Source organism: Rattus norvegicus, chromosome 2 (assembly GCF_021556685.1).
Source record: "Rattus norvegicus strain SHRSP/BbbUtx chromosome 2, alternate assembly SHRSP_T2T, whole genome shotgun sequence".
In the NCBI taxonomy this organism is placed as follows: Eukaryota; Metazoa; Chordata; class Mammalia; order Rodentia; family Muridae; genus Rattus; species Rattus norvegicus.
In genome coordinates this window covers 201734513-201756784 of record NC_141535.1, presented here as the reverse complement: position 1 = coordinate 201756784, position 22272 = coordinate 201734513, and positions in this window count along the sequence as shown.

The window sequence follows — 22272 nt, the reverse complement described above, 5'->3', positions numbered from 1 at the left end:
GAGTTTCGTTTGTTCTAGGGATCTACGGTAATTCAAGCATTTGGGCTAATAGCCACTTATCAATGAGTGCATACCATGTATGTCTTTCTGTGATTGGGTTAGCTCACTCAGGATGATATTTTCCAGTTCCAACCATTTGCCTACGAATTTCATAAACTCGTCGTTTTTGATAGCTGGGTAATATTCCATTGTGTAGATGTACCACATTTTCTGTATCCATTCCTCTGTTGAAGGGCATCTGGGTTCTTTCCAGTTTCTGGCTATTATAAATAAGGCTGCGATGAACACAGTGGAGCACGTGTCTCTTTTATATGTTGAGGCATCTTTTGGGTATATGCCCAAGAGAGGTATAGCTGCATCCTCAGGCAGTTCAATGTCCAATTTTCTGAGGAACCTCCAGACTGATTTCCAGAATGGTTGTACCAGTCTGCAATCCCACCAACAATGGAGGAGTGTTCCTCTTTCTCCACATCCTCGCCAGCATCTGCTGTCACCTGAGTTTTTGATCTTAGCCATTCTCACTGGTGTGTGGTGAAATCTCAGGGTTGTTTTGATTTGCATTTCCCTTATGACTAAAGATGTTGAACATTTCTTTAGGTGTTTCTCAGCCATTCGGCATTCCTCAGCTGTGAATTCTTTGTTTAGCTCTGAACCCAGTTTTTAAATAGGGTTATTTGTTTCCCTGCGGTCCAACTTCTTGAGTTCTTTGTATATTTTGGATATAAGCCCTCTATCTGTTGTAGGATTGGTAAAGATCTTTTCCCAATCTGTTGGTTGCCGTTTTGTCCTAACCACAGTGTCCTTTGCCTTACAGAAGCTTTGCAGTTTTATGAAATCCCATTTGTCGATTCTTGATCTTAGAGCATAAGCCATTGGAGTTTTGTTCAGGAAATTTTTTCCAGTGCCCATGTGTTCCAGATTCTTCCCTAGTTTTTCTTCTATTAGTTTGAGTGTGTCTGGTTTGATGTGGAGGTCCTTGATCCACTTGGACTTAAGCTTTGTACAGGGTGATAAGGATGGATCGATCTGCATTCTTCTACATGTTGCCCTCCAGTTGAACCAGCACCATTTGCTGAAAATGCTATCTTTTTTCCATTGGATGGTTTTGGCTCCTTTGTCAAATATCAAGTGACCATAGGTGTGTGGGTTCATTTCTGGGTCTTCAATTCTATTCCATTGGTCTATCTGTCTGTCTCTGTACAAATAACATGCAGTTTTTATCACTATTGCTCTGTAATACATCTTGAGTTCAGGGATAGTGATTCCCCCTGAAGTCCTTTTATTGTTGAGGATAGCTTTAGCTATCCTGGGTTTTTTGTTATTCCAGATGAATTTGCAAATTGTTCTGTCTAACTCTTTGAAGAATTGGATTGGTATTTTGATGGGGATTGCATTGAATCTGTAGATTGCTTTTGGTAAATTGGCCATTTTTACTATATTAATCCTGCCAATCCATGAGCATGGGAGATCTTTCTATCTTCTGAGGTCTTCTTCAATTTCTTTCCTCAGTGTCTTGAAGTTCTTATTGTACAGATCTTTTACTTGCTTGGTTAAAGTCACACCGAGGTACTTTATATTATTTGGGTCTATTATGAAGGGTGTCGTTTCCCTAATTTCTTTCTCGGCTTGTTTCTCTTTTCTATAGAGGAAGGCAACTGATTTATTTGAGTTAATTTTATACCCAGCCACTTTGCTGAAGTTGTTTATCAGCTTTAGTAGTTCTCTGGTGGAACTTTTGGGATCACTTAAATATACTATCTTGTCATCTGCAAATAGTGATATTTTGACCTCTTCTTTTCCGATCTGTATCCCCTTGATCTCCTTTTGTTGTCTTATTGCTCTGGATAGAACTTCAAGAACTATATTGAATAAGTAGTGAGAGAGTGGGCAGCCTTGTCTAGTCCCTGATTTTAGTGGGATTGCTTCAAGTTTCTCTCCATATAGTTTAATGTTAGCAACTGGTTTCCTGTATATGGCTTTTACTATGTTTAGGTATGGGCCTTGAATTCCTATTCTTTCCAGGACTTTTATCATGAAGGGGTGTTGAATTTTGTCGAATGCTTTCTCAGCATCTAATGAAATGATCATGTGGTTCTGTTATTTCAGTTTGTTTATATAATGGATCACGTTGATGGTTTTCCGTATATTAAACCATCCCTGCATGCCTGGGATGAAGCCTACTTGATCATGGTGGATGATTGTTTTGATGTGCTCTTGAATTCGGTTTGCCAGAATTTTATTGAGTATTTTTGCGTCGATATTTATAAGGGAAATTGGTCTGAAGTTCTCTTTCTTTGTTGTGTCTTTGTGTGGTTTCGGTATAAGAGTAATTGTGGCTTCGTAGAAGGAATTCGGTAGGGCTCCATCTGTTTCAATTTTGTGGAATATTTTGGATAATATTGCTATGAGGTCTTCTATGAAGGTTTGATAGAATTCTGCACTAAACCCGTCTGGACCTGGGTTCTTTTTGGTTGGGAGACCTTTAATGACTGCTTCTATTTCCTTAGGAGTTATGGGGTTGTTTAACTGGTTTATCTGTTCCTGATTTAACTTCGATACCTGGTATCTGTCTAGGAAATTGTCCATTTCCTGAAGATTTTCAAGTTTTGTTGAATATAGGTTTTTATAGTAAGATCTGATGATTTTTTGAATTTCCTCTGAATCTGTAGTTATGTCTCCCTTTTCATTTCTGATTTTGTTAATTTGGACGCACTCTCTGTTTCCTCTCATTAGTCTGGCTAAGGGTTTATCTATCTTGTTGATTTTCTCAAAGAACCAACTTTTGGTTCTGTTGATTCTTTTTATGGTCCTTTTTGTTTCTACTTGTATGATTTCAGCTCTGAGTTTGATTATTTCCTGCCTTCTACTCCTCCTGGCTGTATTTGCTTCTTTTTGTTCTAGAGCTTTTAGGTGTGCTGTCAAGCTGCTGACATATGCTCTTTCCTGTTTCTTTCTGCAGGCACTCAGCGCTATGAGTTTTCCTCTTAGCACAGCTTTCAATGTGTCCCATAAGTTTGGGTATGTTTTACCTTCATTTTCATTAAATTCTAAAAAGTTTTTAATTTCTATCTTTATTTCTTCCTTGACCAGGTTATCATTGAGTAGAGCATTGTTCAATTTCCACGTATATGTGGGCATTCTTCACTTATTGTTATTGAAGACCAGTTTTAGGCCGTGGTGGCCCGATAGCACGCATGGGATTATTTGTATCTTTCTGTACCTGTTGAGGCCCGTTTTTTGACCAACTATATGGTCAATTTTGGAGAAAGTACCATGAGGAGCTGAGAAGAAGGTATATCCTTTTGCTTTAGGATAGAATGTTCTATAAATATCCGTTAAGTCCATTTGGCTCATGACTTCTCTTAGTCTGTCGACATCACTGTTTAATTTCTGTTTCCATGATCTGTCCTTTGATGAGAGTGGGGTGTTGAAATCTCCCACTATTATTGTGTGAGGTGCAATGTGTGTTTTGAGCTTTAGTAAGGTTTCCTTTACGTATGTAGGTGCCCTTGTATTTGGGGCATAGATTTTTAGGATTGAGAGTTCATCTTGGTGGATTTTTCCTTTGATGAATATGAAGTGTCATTCCTTATCTTTTTTGATGACTTTTAGTTGGAAATTGATTTTATTTGATATTAGAATGGCTACTCCAGCTTGCTTCTTCTGACCATTTGCTTGGAAAGTTGTTTTCCAGCCTTTCACTCTGAGGTAGTGTCTGTCTTTGTCTCTGAGGTGTGTTTCCTGTAGGCAGCAGAATGCAGGGTCCTCGTTGCATATCCAGTTTGTTAATCTATGTCTTTTTATTGGGGAGTTGAGGCCATTGATATTGAGAGATATTAAGGAATAGTGATTATTGCTTCCCGTTATATTCATATTTGGATGTGAGGTTATGTTTGTGTGCTTTCATTCTCTTTGTTTTGTTGCCAAGACGATTAGTTTCTTGCTTTTTCTAGGGTATAGCTTGCCTCCTTATGTTGGGCTTTACCATTTATTATCCTTTGTAGTGCTGTATTTGTAGAAAGATATTGTGTAAATTTGATTTTGTCATGGAATATCTTGGCTTCTCCATCAATGTTAATTGAGAGTTTTGCTGGATACAGTAACCTGGGCTGGCATTTGTGTTCTCTTAGGATCTGTATGACATCAGTCCAGGATCATCTGGCCTTCATAGTTTCTGGCGAGAAGTCTGGTGTGATTCTGATAGGTCTGCCTTTATATGTTACTTGACCTTTTTCCCTTACTGCTTTTGATATTCTTTCTTTATTTTGTGCATTTGGTGTTTTGACAATTATGTGACAGGAGGTGTTTCTTTTCTGGTCCAATCTATTTGGAGTTCTGTAGGCTTCTTGTATGTCTATGGGTATCACTTTTTTTAGGTTAGGGAAGTTTTCTTCTATGATTTTGTTGAAGATATTTACTGGTCCTTTGAGCTGAGAGTCTTCACTCTCTTCTATACCTATTATCCTTAGGTTTGATCTTCTCATTGAGTCCTGGATTTCCTGTATGTTTTGGACCAGTAGCTTTTTCCCGCTTTACATTATCTTTGACAGTTGAGTCAATGATTTCTATGGAATCTTCTGCTCCTGAGATTCTCTCTTCCATCTCTTGTATTCTGTTGGTGAAGCTTGTATCTACAGCTCCTTGTCTCTTCTTTTGGTTTTCTATATCCAGGGTTGTTTCCATGTGTTCTTTCTTGATTGCTTCTATTTCCATTTTTAATTCCTTCAACTGTTTGATTGTGTTTTCCTGGAATTCTTTCAGGGATTTTTGTGTCTCCTCTCTATGGGCTTCAACTTGTTTATTTATGTTTTCCTGGAATTCTTTCAGGGATTTTTGTGTCTCCTCTCTATGGGCTTCTACTTGCTTATTTATGTTTTCCTGGAATTCTTTCAGGCATTTTTGCGATTCCTCTCTGTAGGCTTCTACTTGTTCTCTAAGGGAGTTCTTCACGTCTTTCTTGAAGTCCTCCAGCATCATGATCAAAAATGATTTTGAAACTAGATCTTGCTTTTCTGGTGTGTTTGGATATTCCATGTTTGTTTTGATGGGAGAATTGGGCTCAGATGGTACCATGTAGTCTTCGTTTCTGTTGCTTGGTTTCCTGTGCTTGCCTCTCGCCATCAGATTATCTCTAGTGTTACTTTGTTCTGCTCTTTCTGACAGTGGCTAGATTGTCCTATAAGCCTGTGTGTCAGGAGTGCTGTAGACCTGTTTTCCTCTCTTTCAGTCAGTTATGGGGACAGAGTGTTCTGCTTTCGGGCGTGTAGTTTTTCCTCTCTACAGGTCTTCAGCTGTTCCTGTGGGCCTGTGTCTTGAGTTCACCAGGCAGCTTTCTTGCAGCAGAAAATTTGGTCTTACCTGTGGTCCCAAGGCTCAAGTTCGCTTGTGGGGTGCTGCCCACGGGCTCTCTGCAGTGGCAGCTACCAGGAAGACCTGTGCCGTCCCTTCTGGGAGCTTCAGTGCACCAGGGTTCCAGATGGTCTTTGGCTTTTTCCTCTGGCGTCCGAGATGTGTGTGCAGAGAGCAGTCTCTTCTGGTTTCCCAGGCTTGTCTGCCTCTCTGAAGGTTTAGCTCTCCCTCCCACGGGATTTGGGTGCAGAGAGAGAGTTAATATTTATTAAATAATTAATAAAATTATGTTTGCTTGTCTGACCAAACTAGTTTTGCAAGAAAAACTTTGCACTTACTACAAGAAAAAAGTTTCATTACACAAAATGATTTTTAAAATACCATTTCCTTTGCCAATAAAAAGTCATCCCTAAAGATGCCAAATTTCAGTTAGCCATCAAAAAGTAAGACAAAAAAGATATTCACATTCAGCTAGCAGCCAAAAGACATTGTTGTTTTACGGGAAAGATGACTGCATTTTTACCTGTGTAAAGTTCATATCTATCTTGAACTTGCTTTATTCCATTATTACATGTTTATATTTCCTACAACTCGCAGAAAAAATGGTGGTTATATAAAGTATGCTGTTTATTTAATTTGAAAATTAAGATGAGTCTTTCTCTATGACTGGCAAATGCTTGGGATTTCCCCCCTCAGTTTTAAAGAATGGCAGCAAATGCACCTTTATCTGACATTTAGGATGATTAAATTTTGAAAAATCACTTGGCATATTCAGAAGGACTCCTTGGGGTACTCAAGATGTATAAAGCAATGGATCATGTTAGCTTAACTTACACTCAAGATTTGTTGGCCTGATATTATTGTGTTAGGCACTATTGCTCAAATGAAAAACATGAAATTTAGTTGCTAGAGATCAAGTTTGTGCCTGCCCTACACTATAAATTAGCCCTATAATATTTTAAAATGCAATGTTTTCCTGCTTATTGTAGTACTAGGAAATGGCAAAGTGAACTTACATACATAAAACCAAATCTACTTCGTGTGAAACAATGTGTGTAGGTATATATAAAACAATATATGTAAATATATTAAATATATAAATATCTGAAATCCATATATATGTATTTTAAGGTTGAAGGTTACTTGTTCATTAAGGTTTCATCTATGAAGCTAAAATAAAGAATTAAATGATTGCCAAATTTCATTTTGAAAAGGAGTATTCCCTGTGGCCAATTATGTCTACTTTTTTAATTAATCTGATTGTATGTTGGCTACTATGGCAGCCTCCAAGGAAATATAATGAAAAATGAATGGAATAGATTTTGGATGCAATATTCAGAAAGCTATGCAACATCTAAGACATCCTCATTGGAAAATATATTCAAGCATACATTCAACAAAATTAATTTTTCTAACTTAATTTTGAATATTTGAAAACATAACATAATCTGTTATATGTATGAAATGATTTAAATAAAAATTATGTAAAGATGATAATGATGCTATTATTGGAATATATCTCAGTAAACCTGAATGAAAAAAAGATATCATTTAAAATTGAGAAAAATGAAGGAAAAACAACATATTGCTATTATAGTCTTAAACATCCATGATGTAATAAAAGGCAAAAGGCAACATTTATTTTCAAAAGAACAACAACAACAGAAAACCAGCAAAAAATAAACAGACGACTATTGGAAAGCCACTGGGGAGCACTCCTTCTGGTGTATCATCACTGCTGAATAAATTATACTCAAAAAAGGCTAAAAACACACTACATACCCAAATTCATGAACTTTTAATAATGTATTTACTTATTTTTCCATTTTTATTGGATATTTTATTTATTTACATTTCAAATATCATCTCCTTTCCCAGTTTACCCTCCTCAAACACCCTATCCCACCACCTCCCCCTGCTTCTATAAGGGAGATCCCCCACCCACCAAACCATTCTCACCTCACCAGCCTGGCATTTTCCTACATTGGGGCATTGAGCATCCACAGGACCAAGGGCCTTTCCTCCCATTGATGCCAGATAAGGCTATCCTCTGCTACATAAGCAGCTGGAACCATGAATCCCTTCACGTGTACTCTTTGGTTAGTGGTTTAGTTCCTCGGAACTCTGGCAGTCTGGTTGGTTCATATTGTTGTTCTTCCTATGTGGTTGCAAACCCTTTCAGCTCCCTCAGTCCTTTCCCTAACTCCTCCATTGGGGCCCCAGAGCTCAGTCTGATGGTTGGTTGTGAGCATCTGCATCTGTATTGGTCAGGCTCTGGCAGAGCTCCTCTAGAGACAGCTATATCAGGTTTCTGTCAGCAAGCACTTCTTGACATCCACAATAGTGTCTGGGTTTGGTGTCTGTACACAGGATACATCCCTAGGTGGGATAGTCTCTGCATGAGCTTTCCTTCAATCTCTGATACACACTTTGTCCCTGTATTTCCTTTAGACATGAGCAATTCTTCATTAAAGTTTTGGAGATGATTGGGTGGATCCGTCCTCCAAACAGGGGCCTTGCCTAACCTCTGGATATGGTCTCTACAGGTTCTCTGTGCCCTTTGTTGAACATTTCAGCCAATATCATCCTACTTAAGAACTAGGAACCTCTTGCTTTTCTGGCATCTGGGACTTTCTGGTGGGTACCTCCAGTTCCCCATCTCCCATTGCTACACACTTCTGTTCAATTTCCTGACCCTCTGTATATCATCCCTGTCTCCTCCCATACCTGATCATCCCCCCCCCAGTTCTTCTCCCCTTCCTCTCTTCCTCCTAAATCCCTTCCACACTCTACCTCCTGTGAGTGTTTTGTTCCACCTCCTAAAAAGGACTGAAGCATCCACACTTTGGTGTCTTATTAGCAGTCTCTTATTAGCTTTATGTAGACTTATCAAAATTTTTATTTGAATGTTCCCTAGTAAATATTTTATTTTCAACATAAGAAAATAACAGTTAAAAATTAAAATAATATCACATTTCTCATTAATTCTACTGTCATAAAGCAAAGCTATTAGAAAAATAAATGTTTTAGTCTATATAAATAGTGCAACCAAAAGTGAATGCTCATATCAAGTATAATTTATGTAAGCAAAATGATATCTTCAACTACTTCTTGATTTTGTTTGTTGTTTGGGTTATTTTGGTTTGGTTTACATTGCTGTTTTTGACAAATGTGACACACTTTATTCATTTTAGGTGAAGAAAAATAGGTTGGCACTCAAACACACTGGTCAGCAAGCAGACACACAACCACATGAAAACCACCATACAGTTTCAATGTTTCATAGAATCACACAGAATCTTGCATATAAATCATAATTTAATTACATCATACATATAAATCATGGATCCCTGGATATCTAAGGCTTAGGCACTTAGTTCATTTGATATCCATGTCAGTACTATATTTTCTAAAATTTTAATTAGATTTACTTAACTTTTATTCTGTTCATGAACTAGAATTATATCATTTTCTTTCAAAAAATCTGACAGTATTCTGCCATTGTCATTTGAAAGAAAATGAATTTAAAAAGTAATAAACTCATTTGGTTCGCAGAAAAATTTCAAGACAGGACAATATTGAAGATGTGCTATGGTTATTGTTAGCAAGTCATGCTCAGATCTACAGTGGAACAGAATGAATTTTAATTAAATTGTTAAAGAACAGCTAAAGTTGTAAATCCACACAGATGCACACAATCTTCATTCTTAAGTTCCAGAATATATATTTAGTACGATGATCCCACTTTCTGTTCCTGTTTTATGTCATCCCAGCCCGAGGGTTTTCTTACCATGATGCACTCTACCCCTCTAGATCTGAGAGCCAAACAATTCTTCTCCCTTAAATTCCTATTGTCCAAGTTTTATTACAGAAAGAAAAAAAAGCAAATTATAATATTTATTATATTCACATATTTCCAAAGACAACATTTTCCACTATGGAAGATATTTGAAGTTTTCAATAGCTTTTTACATTTTATTCATTTAATTTCCTTAGTAACAAAGTGATAATGTCTCAGAAGATAGGACTTCTCTATATAGCCCTTGCTGTGCTGGAGCTCCCTCAAGAGACCAGGTTCCCCGGGAGCCCACAGAACTCCATCTGACTCTGCTGCCCAATTGCACTATCACCTGGCATGATGTTTTCAACTACTTTTTTTATGCCAATTTCATTTAGTCAATTGTGGATAAAAAACAATAATATGTTCTGTCATAAAAATAGGTTTTAATCAATGATTACTTAAAATTGAGTTTTTTAGGCAAATGGATGGAACTAGAAAATATCATCTTCAATGAGGTAACTCAGACCCAACAGGACATGCATGATATGTACTCACTAATAGGTTGATATTAACCGAAGGAAAAGTACAGAATAACCAAGATAAGGTTCTCAAAAAGTTCAACAAGTTGAAAACTCAAGTGAGGACACCTCAGTCCCACTTGGTAGGGAGAAGAAAGCAATAGCGATGAGGGGGGTGGGAGGGAAAGGAATAGGGGAGGGGGAAGAGGGGAACATGATAACATAATCTGGTATTAGGTAGAGGAACCTCAGATGGTAGGAAGCTGGGAGGACCCTCCAGAACGTACAAGAGAGGTGGGAGGTAAGAGACTCTCAAAGGGAGGGACTTTAGACGAAATGCCCTACAATGGTAGAGAGTACCTATAGAGCCTTCATCTAGGAGAAAGTCAGGGCATTAAGTGAGGGATGGAGTTGCCAGTCCTCAGTCAAAAATTCTGACCTGTAATTGTTCCTGTCTTAAAGAAATGTAGGGATGGACATGGAGAGGAGCCTAAGGAAAAGAAGGTCCAGTGACAGGCCCAAAGTGGGAACTCAAAGAAAGCAAGCTTAAGGGGAGGCCCCAAGGCCTGGCACTATTACGGAGGTGATGGATCGCTCACGAAGAGGGACCTATCATAACTGCCCTCTGAAAGACCCAACAAACACCTGAAAGAGTCAGATGCAGATATTTGCAACCAACCAAGAGAATAAGCTGTTGACCCCTGTGGTTGAATTAGGAAAAAGCTGGAAAAAGCTAAAGAGGAGGGCCACACTGTAGGCAGACTAGCAATCTCAATTAACCTAGACCCTGAGATCTCTCAGACACTGGACGACCAACCAGGCACCATATGGCACTTGATATGAAGCCCCCAACAAATATACAGCAGAGGACAGCCAGGTATGGGCTCAGTGAGAGAAAATGCATCTAACCCTCAAGAGATTGGAGGTTCCAGGAAGTTTAGAGGTCTGGTGGGGTGGTGGGTAGCGGCATGGACATCCACAAAGAGACAGGGGGCAGGGAGGACCAGGAGGAAAATAAAATCTGGAGTGTAAAATAAAAGATTAAGTAAAGAGAAAGAGTTTGTTATCTAAATTACCTGACACATGAGTTATGTGTTTAGAGAAAAGACATTTAAACAATGAAGTTTACATTTTTTATTTGGATATTTTATCAATATTTTAGCACATTGAACTATGAAAAAGATAAGTATAAAGATAATGATAATTTGCATGTGAAATTAAAGGGGCATTGCTGCACTTAATCACATACTTTTATAGTATAAAATATACTTGAAATTCTTCAGTGTGATGCAATTCATACCTCTGTTAATTTATTAGTGTGATTTCTATTCAGGAAAATAAAAAAAATCTAAATCAGCATTTAGATCATCTAGAAGATATGTAAAATACCAATGGAATTTATTTTGACTTGAGGACCAATTAATCATAATCAGCTATGCTGTCTATTTTCTTATAATTAATACAATTTATTTTCATTAGATACATTTGTATATGGAAAAACATTAACTAATCATAATGGTTGGGAATTTTCTTGAAATTTTCTAGCATTCTACATGTTACTCTGAAACTTATTTTAATGTGTAAATGAAACTGCATGAACTATTGATGTTTGTATGTAATGCTGGATAATCCCAATATACAATATTATACATATGTACATATAAAAATATAATAGTTTGATAAATGTGTGTCAGTTAAGAGCAAATCTGGGGGATTTTGCCTTCTTCAACATGAGTTCCTCATGTGCCACTCTCTGTACCAGACCTGTTGGCCCTCAGGGTTCTGTGGATTCTGTCTTCTCCCATCTCATAATAGAAGTACTAAGTGTTATAGCTATGTGTCACCATGCCCTGATTTCTGTGTCATCTGGAGCATATAACTTAGGTCCACAACTTATTCAGTTAGCTCTACCTACTAAGCCTTCTCTCAAGGTAAATCTTTGATATATTTATTACGTATTTGTAGGAAGTTTGATCTTTAAATTATCATTTTTATAATTGATACATAAAAGTATATTATTGCAGGAAGTTATGAGTTGCTGAGCATTGTTTTGATACTTATGAAAACCTTATTATGCATTGTCAAAGTAATACTGTATCTGCTTAAGTGTTTCTTTTACTAAAAAACATTCAAACACTGTCTTTTGGTCTTCTTATTCACACATCAAATCATCGTTGTATATAAAGAGATAGATACATATTTTGCCAGATTATGTTGCTGCTATTTAACTGTTACTCATTATTCAGTAATGTGTGTATCCTGTTCACTCTTTCCCTTCTCTACCCCAGGTTCTCACAATTACATTTTTGTATTCAGTAGATAATATGGATAAAATAATTTTGTACTGTTATGTGTGGTCATTTAAAAAACCTGATGTAGCAAACGCAAGGCCCTGGGTTCGGTCCCCAGCTCTGAAAAAAAGAAAAAAAAACCTGATGTAAAGATCTGTGGGCAAATGTATGATTCAAATGACTGAATCTCAAAATATTTATGAGAGAACAGAGTATGACATAGTGTTCAATAGTATATATAAGGAACATTTCTTTTTTTAAATTTTATTTCATATTTTTATTTTATCCCCCACCCAGCCTACTCTCTGTTCCTCATCCTATACATCCTTCACCCACTCCCTCATCTTATCATGGATGTCCCCACCCTCTACCCACCAGACCTCCCCTCTCCCTGGGACCTCCAAGGACACACTGCTTTGTTAATGATTTTAAAGATTTATTTTTATCTTCTCCTCTCACATGAATGAGATTTGCATGAGAGAGAGAGAGAAAGAGAAAGATAGAGAGAGAGAGAGAGAGAGAGAGAGAGAGAGAGAGAGAGAGAGAGTGAATGTGTATCTAGTCTACTAATCTCTGTGAGGGTATCTGTGGAGTAAAGAGATTGGAATCAGTTCTGCAGACCTGGAGTTTCAGACTGTTGTGTGATGTCTTAATTGGAGTCTAGAAAATGAATCCCAGTGAAGTGGAAATTTCTGGTTTCTTTAGAGTCTCAGTTGTGTCATGTGATGTGTTTCTGAAAACTATCTTTATATCTTATGAGAGGATGTTTCCAGAAAACACAGAAGTTTTCCTGGGAACTGTCTGGAAGAGGCATGTGATACTTTGAGGGAGTAGACGTTAGAGAATACAGGTGATGTTTTGAAAGGCTGCAAGTATAACTCAACAGAAGTGGAGGATGCTCTATTAGTGGTTTACCCTGACACTCTTTGCTGGTCTTCATTTGGCTTTGGTGACACTGGTCCTCAGTGACTATGGTCTGCCATTGGTTAGCCTTGATTTCTTCACCGATCCTGGCTTGGAGGGAAATGCACAAAGAATTTCTTGTGATTTTCTAGCAGCTTCTTACTGCTTTGGCAGACACAGGCAGTTAGCAGAAGCTTCAAGTTTCTTTGTTATTTTTTTCTTAAAGTCTACTTTATTTATATTCCAAATGTTGCTGCCCTTCCTGGTCGCCCCTCCACAAGTTATACCTCCTCCCTCTTCCACTTTGCTTCTCAGAGGTTGCTCCCCCACCAACTCACCCATTTGAACCTTACCCCACTACCACCCACTTCCCTGGGAGCACCAAGTTTCTACAGAACTAAGAGCATCCTTTACTTCTGAGGTCATGCAAGGAAGTACTGTACTACATATGTAGTAGGAGACATGGATCAATTCATGTATCCTCTTTGGTTGGCAGCTTAGCCTCTGGGAGTTATGAGGGGTACAGTTTGCTGAAAATGTTGTTTTTCTATGGGATTGCAATCCTCTTCAGTTCCTTCAATTATTCTCATAACTCTTACTAGGGGTCCTTGACCTAACTCCAGTGGTTGGCTTTAGGTATCAGCACCTGTCTCAGTCAGCTGCTGATGGAGTCCCTCAGAAGACTGCTATGCTAGGCTCCTGTCAGAAAACACATGGCATCAGTAATATGGTAGGGGTTTAGTGCTTGTGCAAGGGATGAATTCCATGTTGGGCCAGTCTCTGGATGGTCTTTCTTTCAGTCAATGTTCCACTAGTCCCTGTACTTCTTTTAGTCAAAAACAATACTGGGTTAAAAATTTTGAAGATGCCTGGGCTACCCCATGCCACAAATGGGGCCATGTCTATCTACTGGGGGTGGTCCCTTTAGGTTTGATCTCCCCACTGTTGGGCATTTTGGTTAAGGCCATTTCCATTGGGTCCTGGGAGTCTCTTACATCCCTGGCATCTGGGAATTTTTAGAGGGTCCTTAAGTCCCTCCTACCCCACCCCCCGCATTCTCCACCACTACATGTTTCTACTAATACTCTTCATCTTCTGGGCTTCTCTCTTTTCCCTTCATATCTGACCCTGCAAGCACCCCTTTTCCTTCTCCATCACCTCTCCCACCCAGGTCCCTTACTCCTTCTGCTTCTGATTATTATTATTTTTTACCCTTCTATAGGGGACTGAAGTATCCACACTTGGGTCTTCCTTCTTGTTAAGCTTCATATGGTCTGTGAGCTGGACTATGGGTATTCTTAACTTTTTGGCTAATATCCACTTATTAATGAGTACATAACATGCATGTCCTTTTAGGTCTGGGTTACCTCACTCAGGATGATATTTACTTGTTCCATCCATTTGTCTGAAAAACTCATTATGTCCTCATTTTTAATGGAGAGAACAATTTATAACTTCATATAGAAAAATAAAAGGCACAGAATAGCAAAAACAAGTATGAACAATAGAACATCTAGGGGAATCATCATCCTTCACTTCAAGCTGTATTACAGAGTTATAGTGATTTAAAAAAATCCACAGGATACTGATACAGAGATAGACAAGTTAATCAATGGAATAGAATTGAAGACCCAGAAATAAACCCACATACTTATTGGACACTTGATTTTTTACAAAGACGCAAAAACTCTACAGTGGAAAAAGAAAGCATGTTCAACAAATGGTGCTGGTCTACCTGAGGGGTATGCATTTAGAGGAACCTAAAATGATCCATATTTATCAGCTGCATAAAGCTCAAGTAAAAGTGGATCAAGGACATCCATATAAAACCAGATTCACTGAACCTAGTAGAAAAGAAAGGAAGAAATAGCCTCGAATGCTTTGAAACTGGCAACAATTTCCTTAACAGATCATTATTAGCTCATGTCATAAGATCGAGAATTGACAAATGGGACCTCATGAAACTGCAAAGCTTCTATAAGGCAAAGAACACTGTGATTCAAACAAACCTAGAGATTAGAAAAAGATCTTCACTAATTCTAAATCAGGTAGAGAGCCACTATCCAAAATATATAAAGAACTCAAGAAGTTAGACTCCAGAAAACCAAATAAATAGCCCAATTTAAAAACTGAGCTACAGACCTAAACAGAGAATTCTCAGTTGTGGAATCTGGAATGGCAGAGAAGCACCTAAAGAAATATTCAACATCCTTAGTCATCAGGGAAATGCAAATCTAAATGACCCTGATATTCTCTTACCTCAAACAGAAAGGCTAAGGTCAAAACCTCAAGAGACAGCACGTGCTGCCAAGTATGTGAAGAAAGAGAAACATTGTTCCATTGCTGATTGGGTGGCAAATGGATACAACTACTCTTCAAACCAATCTGGCAGTTCCTCAGAAAGCTGGAAATAGTTTTACCTGAAGACCCAGCTATATCACTCCTGAGCATATACCCAAAAGATGCTCTACTATACCACAAGGACACATGAGTCACTGTGTTCAGAGCAGTCTTATTTGAACTAGCCAGAAGCTGGAAACAACACAGATATCCCTCAAGTGAAGAATGTATACGGACTATGTGGTTCATTTACAAAATGCAACACTATTCATTTAATAAAAACAAGGAGATCATGAATTTTGCAGTCTACCAGTTTCTTCTGGATCAAACCGCCTTTGTTGATTGTTGAATGGTTTTCTTAGTGGAGTAAGTTCCCGCTGCTGATTCTGGTGAACTGAACTGATGATATCCTGACAATAAAGTTTGAACTCACCCCTAAGAATCATTTCTAAACAATTCCACACCCCTCTTTGTCCTATTATTCTTTCCTGTCCACTACCTCTGCTATGTGGTGGGCTAGAAGGGAGGTTAAAGCATTTAAGTAACTTTATTAAGCTAGGTTTTAAGAAATCAAAGCCTAGGGGTGGGGGAACAAAAAAAAATCAAAGCCTACACTCCAGCCTCTGCAAATGTACCTAATTTTGAAAATATTGTTAATAGATTTATATTACGTTGATGGCTTCCATCTGATAAGAATTCTGTGTTATAGAGATTTTTATTTTTTCACTGGTTATTACTAACACATGGTTAATGGTGGCACGTGAAAGCTCTTCTAGAGGATCTTTGTAAGATTGACTCAGTTGTCCTAGTATTTGCTAAATAAAATCATTTCATGGTGCATCTATACACCATATATCACCTATTTAGCAATTACTGTCAAAACATTGATATTCAATAGCAATTTTAACTGCTTATATTCCAAGGACTCTGAAGGTTTGAAAGCTTATTTCTAACACATACTTTACTCTGAGGAAAAAGTAAATAAATATCTAGGTAGATTTTTTTTAGTGTGCTTTAAAGTCTGAATTAAATGTTCTAGAAAGTGCAGTCAGCACAGTATGTGTAACACATTTGTCACTTAGAAGCCCTAGAAGTCCAGATGACTATCAGGTGTAAACATAGGATCAGGAAGCTGGCCCAACAAGTATGCTCTGCTTTTGCAGCTGAAAAGGACAAAGTGCCCTATAAACAACATTCATAAAAAATAGTAACATGTGAAATTAATATTTTAGTGATATTACAGTGAATTTAAGTGAAGAATGAATGTAATTTAATCCATTTTATTCACAGTTGACACAGACCTTCAAATCATTTTATACTTTAAATATGTACAAAGAACATATGGTTCCCATTGGTTTGCTTTGATTATATTTTATAAAGTAAATGTAGTATAACATAGAAGAAATTATTCTACATTTACGTGCATGACATTTATTTTCGATCGTGCAAGTATATATAATTTTAAAGAAATGCTTTTCTTTACATCTCAGTGAAATGAAAATAAATATATAGAGAACCTAATTAAAATATCTACAAATCAGAAAAATGGAAATGAAACTATTTTATTTTTCAGAGAACATCTTTTTACAAATAGATTTATATTTTAATTGGACCATCTATTTTTTTAAAATTACCTAGTATGTTAAATATGGGATATTATAAGACAGAATTTTTAGAATTGTATATTGTTAGACTTGGTGAGGACTGTTAAGGCTATTTCTTACTCCCTTATCTGATGTTTGACTAAGTATAAGGTATCCTGAAGTTTTTACTAAGTAACTAAACTTTATAATAACCACAATTTGCTTATGAGTCATTTCTTTACAGTGGTTTAACTCAGAGACCTTTAAAGAGTCTTCACTCAGACTTTTGAAAACCAAATTTGATATAAGTCCAGAAAAACATGTAAGTGTCCACATTTTAAAATCCTTTTTAATTTTTCTTTTTTATTGGTTATTTTGTTATTTATATTTCAAATGTTATTCCCCTTCCTAGTTTCTTTTCCATATGCCCCCTGTCTCCTCCCCCCTCACCTTCTTCTATAAGGGTATTGCCCTCCCATCCACAACCCCTTCCCGCCCCTGACATTCTCTTACACTGGGGGTCCAACCTTGGCAGGACCAAGGGCTTCTCCATCCTTTGGTGCCCAAGAAGGCCATCCTCTGCTACAAAAGCAGCTAGAGCCACGGTCAGTCCATGTACAGAATTTGGGTAGTGGTTCAATCCCTGGTAACTCTGGTAAGTTGCTCTTGTTGTTCTTATGGGATCTCATGCTCCTTCATTTCTTTCAATCCTTTCCAATTCCTCCAATGGGGGTCCTGTTCTCAGTTCAGTGGTTTGCTGCTAGCAGTCACCTCAGAATTTAACATGCTCTGGCTGTGTTTCTCAGGAGACATCTACATCCTGTTCCTGTCAGCATGCACTTCTTAGCTTATTCAATCTTATCTAGTTTTGGTGGCTACATGTACATGGGCCACATGTAGGATAGGCCCTGAATGGCCGTTCCCTCAGTGTCTGCTCCAAACTTTGCCTCCATATCCCCTCCTATGAATATTTTTGTTCCCCCTTTTAAGAAGGAGTGATGCATCCACATTTTAATCATCCTTCTTGAGCTTCATGTAGTCTGTGGACTGTACCTTGGGTAATTTGTGTTTTTGGATTAATATCCGCTTATCTATGAGTGCATAGTATGTGTGCTTTTCTGTGATTGGGTTACCTCACTCAGAATGATATTTTCTAGTTCATTCCATTTGCCTATGAATTTCATGAAATCATTGCTTTCATAACTGAGTAGCACTCCATTGTGTACCGTATTTTCTGTATCCATTCCTCTTTCACTGGGCATCTGGATTCTTTCCAATTTCTGGCTATTATAAACGAGGCTGCTGTGAACATAGTGAAACATGTGTCTTTGTTGTATGTTGGAGCATCTTTTGGATATATGTCCAGGATAGGTATAGCGGGGTCCACAGGTAGTGGAATATCCAATTTGCTGAGGAACCTCCAGACTGATTTCCAGACTCGTTGTACCAGTCTGCAATCCCCCAACAGTGGAGGAGTGTTCCTCTTTCTCTACATCCTCACACACTTCTCCTATCACCTGAGTTTTTGATCTTATCCATTGTGACTGGTGTGAGGTAGAATCTCAGGGTTGTTTTGATTTGCATTTCCCTGATAACTAAGGATGTTGACTATTTCTTTAGGTGTTTCTCAGTCATTCGGTATTCTTCAGCTGAGAATTACTTGATTAACTGTTTAAGATTATTTGGCAATCTTAAGTCTACGTTCTTGAGTTCTTTATATATTTTGGGTATTAGCCATCTATCAGATGTAGCATTGGTAAAGATCTGTTTCAAAGCTGCTGGTTGCCGTTTTGTCCTAATGACAGTGTCCTTTGCCTTACAGAAGCTTTGCAGTTTTCTGAGGTCCCATTTGGTGATTCTTGATCTTAGAGCCTAAGTCATTGCTGTTTTGTTAAAGAAAATTTGCCCAGTGCCCAGGTGACAGAGACTCTTCCTCACTTTTTCTTCTATTACTTTGATTGTAACTGGTTTGATGTGGAGGTCTTTTATCCACTTGGACTTAAGTACTGAACAGGGTGATGAAAATGGATCAATTAGCATTCTTCTACATTCTGATCTCCAGGTGAAACAGCACCATTTGTTGAAAACAATACCTTTTATCCATTGGACGGTTTTAGCTCCTTTGTCGAAGATCAAGTGACCATAGGTATGTGGGTTCATTTCTGGGTCTTGAATTCTATTCCACTGATATACTTGCCTGTCTCTGTAACCACACCATACAGTGTTTTATCACTATTGCTCGAGGTCAGGGATGGTGATTTCCCCAGAAGTTTTTCGTTGTTCAGGATAGTTTTCACTATTCTGGGTGTTTTGTTATTTCAAATGAATTTGCAAATTGCTCTTTCAAACTCTATGAAGAATGGAGTTGAAATTTTGATGGGGATTGCATTGAATCTGTAGATAGCTTTTGGCAAAATGGCCATTTTTACTATATTAATCCTGCCAATCCAAGAGCATGGGAGATCTTTCCATCTTCTGAGACCTTCTTCAATTTCTTTCTTCAGAGACTAGAAGTTCTTGTCATACAGATCTTTCAGTTACTCAGTTAGAGTTACACAGGTATTTCATAATTTTATATTATATTGTGAAGGGTGTCATTTTCCTAATTTCTTTCCCTGCCTGTTTATCCTTTGAGTAGAGGAAGGTTACTGATTTGTTTGAGTTAATTCTATACCCAGCCACTTTGTTGAATTTGTTTACCAGGTTTAGTAGTTCTCTGGTGGAACTTTTGGGGTCACTTAAGTGTACTATCATATCATCTGCAAGTAGTGATATTTTGACTTCTTCCTTTACAATTGAAATCTTTTGACCTCCTTTTTTATCTGCTTGCTCCATCTAGGACTTCGCGTACTATATTGAATTAGTAGGGAGATAATGGGCAGCCTTGTCTAGTTCCTGATTTTAGAGAATGTTAGCTACTGGTTTGCTGTATATTGCTTTTACAATGTTTAGGTATGGGCCTTGAATTCCTTATCTTTCCAGAACTTTTATCATGAAGGGGTGTTGAATTTTGTCAAATGCTTTCTCAGCACCTAATGAAATGATCATTTTTTTTCTTTGCATTTCTTTATATAGTAGATTACATTGATGGATTTACAGATATTGAACCATTCATGCATCCCTGGGATGAAGCCCCCTTGATCATGATGGATGATTTTTGATGTGTTCTTGGATTTGGTTTACAAGTATTTTATTGAGTATTTTTGTGTCGATATTCATAAGGGGAAATGATCTGAAGATTTCTTTCTTTCTAGGTTCTTTTTGTGGTTTAGGTATAAGCAGAATTGTGGCTTCATAGAAGGAGTTGGTTAGTGCTATGTTTGTTTCTATTTTGTGAAATAGTTTGGACAGTATTGGTATGATATCTTTTATGCAGGTCTGATAGAATTCTGTACTAAACCCATCTATTCCTGGGCTCTTTTTAGTTCTGAGACTTTTAATAACTGCTTCAATCTTTAAAAGTTAAGGGGTTATTTAGATGGTTTATCTGCTACTGATTAACTTTGGTACCTGATATTTGTCTAGAAAATTTTCCATTTCCTCCAGATTTTCCAGTTTTGTTGAATATAGGCCTTTGTAGTAGGATCTCATGATTTTTTGAACTTTCTCAGGTTCTGTTGCTCTGTCTCCCTTTTCATTTCTGATTTTGTTAATTTGGATACTCTCTCTGTACCCTCTCTTTAATCTGGCTAAGTTATCTATATTGCTGATTTTCTCAACGAACCAGCTCCAGGTTTTGTTGATTCTTTGTATAGACTTTTTGGTTGATTTCAGCCCTGAGTTTGATTATTTCATGCCTTCTACTCCTCCTGGGTGTATTTGTTCTAGAGCTTTTAGGTGTGCTGTCAAGCTGCTAATGTATGGTCTCTCCTGTTGCTTTTTGGGGGCATTCAGAGCTATGAGTTTTAGTCTTAGCACTGTTTTCATTGTATCCCATAAGTTTGGGTATGTTGTGCCATCTTTTCATTAAATTTTAAGAAGTCATTAATTTCTTTCTTTATTTCCTTGACCAAGTTGTCGTTGAGCAGAGCATTGTTCAACTTCCATGTATTTGTGGATCTTCTGTCGTTATTGTTGTTATTGAAGACCAGCCTTAGACTGTGGTGATGTGATAGGATGCATGGGATTATTTTAAACTTCTTATATCTGTGGAGGCCTGTTTTGTGATCGATTATATGGTCAATTTTAGAGAAGGTACCGTGAGGTACTAAGAAGAACGTATATTCTTTGGTTTTAGGATAAATGTTCAATAAATATCTGCTAAGTCATTTGGTTCATAACTTCTGTAAGTTTCCTAATGTCTCTGTTTAATTTCTGTTTCCATGACCTGTCCATTGATGAAATTGGTGTTTTGAGATCTCCTACTATTATTGTGTGAGGTGCAATGTGTGTTTTGAGCTTAAGTAAGGTTTCTTTTATGACTATAGGTGCCCTTGTATTTGGATCATAGATATTTAGGATTGAGAATTCATCTTGGTGGTTTTTTCTTTTGATGTATATGAACTGTCCTTCCTTATTTTTTGATAACTTTTGGTTGAAAATCAATTTTATTTGATGTTAGAATGGCTACTCCAGCTTCTTTCTTCGGACCATTTCCTTGGAAAGTTGTTTTCCAGTCTTTTACTCTCAGGCCATGTCTGTTTTTGTAAATGAGCTGTGTTTCCTGTATGCAGAAAAATGCTGGGTCCTCATTACGTATCTAGTCTGTTATTCTATGTCATTTTATTGGAGAATTGTGTACATTGCTGCTAAGAGATATTAAGGAATAGTGATTGTTGCTTGTTGTTATATATTTTTTTTTTTTTTGCTTTTTCTAGTGTGTAGTTCCCCTCCTAGTGCTGGAGTTTTCCATCTGTTATCCTTTGTAGAGCTAGATTTCTAGAATAATATTGGGTAAATTTGGTTTTATCATGGAATATCTTGGTTCCCCCATCTATGTTAACTGAGAATTTTTCTGGATCTAGTAACTTGGGCTGGCATTTGTGTTCTCTTAGGTTCTGTATGATATCTGCCCAGGATCTTCTGGCTTTCACAGTCTCTGGTGAGAATTCTCGTGTAATTGTGATAGGTCTGCCTTTAAATGTTACTTGATCTTTTACCCTTACTGCTTTTAAAATTTTTTCTTTGTTTTGTGAATTTGGTATTTTTACCATTATATGACAGGAGGAATTTCTTTTCTGATCTAGTCTATTTGGAGCTCTGTAGGTTTCTTGTATGTTTATGGGTATCTCTTTCTTCTATAATTTTGTTGAATATATTTACTGGTCCTTTAAGTTGGGAGTCTTCACTATCTTCTATACCTATTATCCTTATGTTTGGTCTTCTTTTTGTGTCCTAGATTTCCTGGATGTTTTGTGCTAGGAGCTTTTTGTATTTTATGTCATGTTTGATGGTTTTGTTTTCTATGGTATCTTCTGTCTCTGATATTCTCTTTTTTTATCTCTTGTATTCTGTTTGTGATGCTTGCATCTATGACTCCTTATCTCTTCCCTAGGCCTTCTATCTCC